The sequence below is a fragment of the Ovis canadensis genome, chromosome 6 (genome assembly GCF_042477335.2).
Source record: "Ovis canadensis isolate MfBH-ARS-UI-01 breed Bighorn chromosome 6, ARS-UI_OviCan_v2, whole genome shotgun sequence".
NCBI classification, from domain to species: domain Eukaryota; kingdom Metazoa; phylum Chordata; class Mammalia; order Artiodactyla; family Bovidae; genus Ovis; species Ovis canadensis.
This window is the reverse complement of record NC_091250.1, coordinates 65,236,839-65,243,774: the sequence shown is the minus strand read 5'-3', so window position 1 is coordinate 65,243,774 and position 6,936 is coordinate 65,236,839. Positions and strand designations below refer to the sequence as shown.

At 37.9% G+C, this 6,936-nt stretch overlaps 1 non-coding gene across 1 annotated transcript; it reads right to left on the bottom strand.

Annotated features, from left to right (window-relative positions):
• Positions 1–1,308: 1,308 nt before the first annotated feature.
• LOC138443024 (small nucleolar RNA SNORA70) lies at positions 1,309–1,443 on the bottom strand. The gene has a single exon (XR_011257953.1). It is a non-coding gene; the product is annotated as a small nucleolar RNA SNORA70 (small nucleolar RNA).
• Positions 1,444–6,936: the final 5,493 nt, after the last annotated feature.

Genomic DNA, 6,936 nt, shown 5'->3' with positions numbered 1-6,936 from the left:
ATATCAGGAGTCAGGAGGGATGTTTTTTGCTCAGTTCTCCCTAACTAGGAGCAGAATAGAATAGGTCCAACAATGATTAGGCTGGTTTCTAATAGGAAAGAATTGTTGGCTAAAACCATTTATCAGCCCAGTATATTATTTTTGTTAACTTACGTAATTTTCCATATCTTACTTTATTGTTGCTGCTGCTGCTAAGTCGCTTCAGTTGTGTCCGACTCTACGCGACCCCAGAGATGGCAGCCCACCAGGCTCCCCCGTCCCTGGGATTCTCCAGGGAAGAACACTGGAGTGGGTTGCCATTTCCTTCTCCAATGCATGAAAGTGAAAAGTGAAAGTGAAGTCGCTCAGTTGTGTCAGACCCTCAGTGACCTTATGGACTGCAGCCCACCAGGCTCCTCCGTCCATGAGATTTTCCAGGCAAGAGTACTGGAGTGGGGTGCCATTGCCTTCTCAATCTTACTTTATTAACTATCATATTTTTTGCCACATCCATGGTTGTATGAGTTTTCCTGTAATAAAATAACCATGTCTTAATCTGTGTTATGTTACAATGTATGTTAGTACAATATTTCTTATAAAGAGTTGAAATTTAATTTATTGCACATTGACTATGTCAGGACTACTGTGGGCAAGAGTCTGCTTGTGTTTACCCTTTCTGTAATTCCATGGATAATTTTCACACACATCTCTATGTGAGTATTTAAGCCATTCAATACTGATAATCATTGCAGTATTCTGACCCAATAAATAAAATTCACTTCTAAAGATATTTTTAGTTTAAAATGGCACTTTGTATATTACTATATACATTATATATTATTACTATGATTCTTCCAATTAATTGAATAGTTAAACATGTTTTTTTTTTTTTTAATAAGAAGTAGGATTTATTGGTGAGCATAGTTAAAGCGGGGCTGGTGCTGATGATCTCATGAGTGCAGGGTCTACCATTTGTGCAGGGCCTGCCATTTGTCCAGGGGACCACAATTAGGGCTGTACATGACCCCAAAGCCATCTCGGATGAGCAGATTTTCTGCCACCATGTTTTCAAATTCATCCTCATTAAACTTAGTAAATCCCCACTTCTTTGAGATGTGCATCTTCTGACTGCTAGGGAACTTGAACTTGTCCCTGCTGGAAGGCCTCAATCATATGCCTCTTGTTCTGCAGCTTGGTGTGGATGGACATTATGACTTAGTCAATGTGAATCCTGGCCACTGTGCCCTGGGGCTTTCCAAAGGCATGGCACATACCTGTCTGGAGCCTAGATTGGGGACAGCAGACCAGTCGAGAATGCCCACTAGAAAGAGTTGTCTTTAAGATACCGTAGGGCAACCTGTACAGGCAGCAGGTTGCATACACTAGCTAGGATGCTGCTATTTGCAGCCATTGCCCACTGGGCCCCCATGGGGAAAGGAGCACAGTCGGCTTAATTGGCTGCAAATAAATATGCTTTTTATATCAGCAATTATTTTAAAGTGGCTACTTGTGAAGTGACTCTTATAAGGGAATCTGTACTGGTCATATTTTAAGTAAACAGAAAATAATCCAGCAATTCCAAAGTTGACACTCAGCAGAAATATTCAGAATTTAAAAAAAAAACCCTGTCAATTTTGACTACATCTTTGACCCTCATCAAAATATAAAATACTTCATGTAGCAGAATTAGTCATTAAAGTGTTAATTACTCCAAAATTGAGAGGAGAGTAAATGGTTTCATAAGAAAATACACAGAATTATAAAATGCTTGTGATTTTATTATCTTCACCTCTGATATAAAGCAAAGAGAAATCAAAGATAACAAAAGACAATTTTGTTCCTCATAAAGTGTGACATATTCATGCATTTATCACTAATATTTCAGGATTGGATGAGATATTATCTTGCTCAAAGTTTTAGTGACTGAGGGAATGTCAACGTGGCTGCCATGCTGTGAGACAGACTTGCTATTAATTCTGATGTATTATATTGTAGGGATAAACTGGGGATAAGTCTGACTGGCTAATTAAAACTTTATTCTGCATAAAAGCAGAAAAAAAAGAGAGTCACTCTTCATTCTTTCATGTTGTTTTCCGACAGTGTGCAGATTACTTCAGACACTAACTTAATCCAACATATGTATATTTTTTCAATGCAACTCAAGAGGAAGAGAAAAATTTGCTTTGAATATGACATTTATATTACCAGTCCTTGATTTAGATATGCAGAGGTAGCAAGACATGTTAGCTGAAAATAGAGATCCAGCACATTTCTAAACATGATGTCCCATTTATGTTCAAGATGACACGGATGGAGTCAATTAGGATAAACAAGTGAGTTTCAAGACAGACTTTTAAGAAAGTTGCAGAGTTGCTTAGTAACCTGATGTTATACTTCATTTCCCAACAGAGCTGTAAGGCTGTCAGAGTAGGTAATGGAATACTCAGAAATGAATCAAGTCTCATGTGTTCTGTCACGATTATACTCATTTTTAATATGTTAGACCCCCTCCCACAGTCAGAAGTTGTTTGTATATGCTCAGTAAAACATATAGCAGGACAGTGATCAGGGAATCTGACTGCAAGTTGTGCTTTGACATAAAAATCTTGTTTATTTTCTTCACATACATTATATTGCTGTAAATCACTGAGCCACATATTTACCAGTACACTAGGGAAATGTACATTCAAGTGTTTCATCCTACAGTTTGCTTGCTATCTCCTTGGGTCCTCTCTGGCAGCACTACTGCTGTCTGCACCTCCTATACTCTGCATTTGAAGATTCATACATGGAGTCACAAGAAGTGTTGTTTTTCCTTCACATTGTCCAGATAGCAATATATCCACTCATGTAAACTATATTCTTCCAGAGAAACTATATTTATTGAACACTTCAAATAATTTTAAAATCATCTCTGCAGATAAAACCAGATGGATGCATATACATAAACTAAACTCTAAATATAACTTAACCAAGTATTATTCATGTTAATGAAACATTTGAACTTAGGTCCTCTGAACTGAACTGAACAGAAACTCTTAAGTGTTCATTTCAATTTGTCAGGATGTGAAAATGCCAGAGCCCCTTTCCTGAATTGCAATAATTGGGATTTGAGAGTTCACAAGAAATAGAAAATAAGGAAGGTAGAGATACATTAAATGATTACCTTCATTGGTAAGGACATTGGTATGACGTTTTGATTTTCAAGTTAAAGATCTAAAGAGAAAAAAATCCCATATTATATCCTCCTCCGAGTTAGCTGACACAATCATTAAATTATTAATTCTTGTATCATCTTTGTGAGATATATTGGGAACAATCACTTTTCTCATTTTTATAGGTAAATTTCATAAATTTTTTGTTAATAAGCTGTAATGTGGCTGAATCTTAGGGAAATCATAAAAAATTACTTGTAGTTTGTTATGGAATATTTTATCAATAGATATTACACCAATTAGCTGTTAATAACCAATGAATATGATTAGTAAAAAAATTTTAAAATAAGTAAATAAAGCAACTCTATTGATTTATACGCAACATCCCTAATTGTATTTGGGCCCGTTTCCAATAGCACCCACCAAATATATTGTAGGACTAGAAATGTAACATTAATATTGCTTTCATCAGGACCCATGGAATGAGCCTACAGGTCATTCCTCCTGAAATAGAGAAAAGCAAATATTGTATATTAGCACATATTTGTGGGATCTAGAAAAATGGTACAGATGAACCTGTTTGCAAGGAAGGAATAGAGACACAGACGTAGAGACTGGACAAGTGGAGACAGGGGTGGAGAGGGGTGAGATGAACTGGGGACTGGGATTGACCTGTGTGCAGTGCCATGAGTAAAACAGATAGCTAGTGGCAACATGGAGATAAAGAGGTGAACAATCAAGGGTGAATCACAAATTGCCAGATTTATCTAGGATTGCTGCCATACAATGCTTCTCCAAGGAGAAAACCATTTTTTGAGTTGCTGCTTGGGTATGTTACAGTATGACAACTCTGCTCACACCCAGAGTGTGGACATTTAGATAAAGATCTGAGTTTAGGATTCTTCTACAGTTTCCTAGTTTGCTTTTCCTGGAGCACCACATAAAGTGACCACTCAGTGTTGAATCCCCCAAATATTAGTAACCTCGACCCCAGCCACCTTATAAGTAATCTCTGTTTCCTGATCTCAGACAGAGTACTGCCCTTCCCAGGTTCATCACAGGTCCCCTTCTGGAAAGTGATACATTGTGACTTTACTTCCATTGTGTGAATATTGAAATTGCACATTTCAATCAAAACAGGCCCAAGGATTTTCTCTTCCCCAAAGTGGGCACTCCTTCTAATGCTCAGGGAGTTACATGCTGCATCCCCACCCCCACCTCAACCCTTACTCCTGCTTCTGGCTTGTGCCATCTTACTTAGTGGGTCAAACTGCATAATCTGCATTGTTGTTATCTAGTCACCAAGTCCTATCTGACTCTTTGCAACCCCATGAACTCCTTTGTCCATAGGATTTCCCAGGCAAGCATACTGGAATGGGTTGCCGTTTGCTTCTCCAGGGGATCTTCCCAACCCAGGGAACTAACCTGTGTCTTCAGCTTAGCAGGTGGATTCTTTATCACTGAGTCATCAGGGAAACCCCATAATATGTATGTTATTAGCTTAATATACCAGCTCCAGGGTTTCACACACGGCTTCATGTTATGATCTTCCTTAAAAATAAAAAATAAAAATCACCCATAAAAATCAAGAGACATAAAATAATGTTTAATACTGAGCTTATTTTTATTTTCCTTTGAATATCAAAGAATGCATTAATATTGAAGTATTCACTGATGCACCAAATGAATCAGGATCATAGTGGTCCAACAGGTTAGAAGTTGTTGATTCTGATGTTATTATAGTCTCTTAGAGTGATTTAAAATCTTATCATAGTGTTATAGAGTCTACCAGAAGACTGCAACTAGCTAGTAATTCATGTATGAAGGCTATTCCAATATTTGTTTTGACCATTCTGGCCTCAGAGAATATAGTCATGTAATCTGCAAAACCAGAATGAGAAGAAATCTCTCCATTAGTTGATCTAATAAAGCAGATCACAAAAGCACCATTTATCCATCTGGAAATACATGAGTGCCCTGTCATGAGGGGTGCATACATGATTTTCTGAGTCATAAGTTCTAAAGAATTGAACCAGTTTTTGATAAATAGACTTACAAAATAATGAGTAAATAAGTAACTAGAACTGTTGAATTTGAAGACCTGGCAGTTGTTATTCAACTAGTGAGAGAAAACAAGCTGTTGTTTGTGGTCACCTGCAACCTACAGGTTGACTTTGTCTCAGCTCAGGACTTCCCAAGTGGTTCAGTGATAAAGAATCTGCCTCCCAATGCGGGAGATGCAGGAAACTCAGGTTGGGTCCCTGGGTTGGGAAGATCACATGGAGAAGGAAATGGCAACCCACTCCAGCTGTCTTGCCTGGAAAATCCCATGGACAGAAGAGCCTGGTGGGTTACAGTCCATGGTTTCACGAAGAGTCTGACACGACTGAGTAGCTGAGCACACAGTCAAACAAGAGGCAGAGATCTCATTGGGCTTCTCAGGTGGTGCTGGTGGTAAAGAACCCACCTGCCAATGCAGGAGATGTAAGAGACACGGGTTCCATCCCTGAGTCAGGACGATCCCCTGGAACAACAGTAACAACAACAAGAAATCCAATCATACTGGCCTTTTATAATTTTTTTCAGAGATTAGAGTTTTTAATTCTACATTTTAGAGTGTATACATTTCCATGTCTCTGGAAGTTGATTATTTTTATCCAAACTTCTTCTTTGGGAATACGCTGTCTCTTTCTTCCTCTGATTTTTCCATCATGATCTAAAACACGTGCAAGGGATTTCCATAGACGTGGAATTTGTTTTGGATGGTTCAGCATGTAGACAGCATTAGAAGTTTTCAAAAATGTTTTATCTGTTGCATTTACAGTGTGCCTTTTACTGTAACCATCATATAGATTATTTTCAGTCTCCATATAAGTATTCAAACATTTTTAATCCCATTTTAAAAAGCAGGGGCATTAACACTTGTAAGTCCTCAGTAGTACTTATGGAGAGAAAATTGCCACTCTTATTTGTCTGAAAGCAAAATGTGCATGATCTTTCTTCAGTGTCACACTGCTTCTCTGAGGGTGGGGGTGGGATAAAGGAAAGAAAAAGGCATTGCTAATATATGTACAAAGTTGGAGTGGGGGAGGGAGGCTTTCTTAATATGTGACATTTCCAATGAAAGAATAAAGCTAGGACATTTCCATCACACATATCTGTGTCATTTTATATCTGATATTGATACTCAAACCCCACTCTGACAGTTAAATGATATGAACTTGATTTTAATAAGCTATTGTTTTCTCATCTGTCAATGACAATGACTTCTAAATCTCAGATCTATGGGGAAAATTTAAAGAAATAATTAGCGTAGTGTCTAGCTAGCAAAAAAGTGGGCTTCTTAGGTGGCACAGTGGTAAAGAATCCACCTGCCAATGCAGGAGATGCAAGGGATGCGGGTTCAATTCCTGGGTCAGGAAGATCCCCTGGAGAAAGGAATGGCTACCCAACCCAATGTTCTTGCCTGGATAATTCCATGGACAGAGGTGCCTGGAGGACTAAAGTCCATGGGGTCTCAAAGAGTAAGACATGACTGAGTGAATAGCACTAACAAAATAAATGTTTGTCTGCATATATGATTATAAAATAAAGATGTGTTTATTCATAATGCAAAATAAAGAACTATAGTTTCAGTAACTATTTTAACATAAATTTCTCATATCTGAACCCACAGAGGAATAATGTACCTAGATAATTATATGCCAATGTATTAGAAAAACAGCTGCTCAACAGGCAAAAGAATTAGTTACTAGTGTGAGAACAGACTATAAGGTGAGCAGAGGAAAAGAAGAGCAATTCT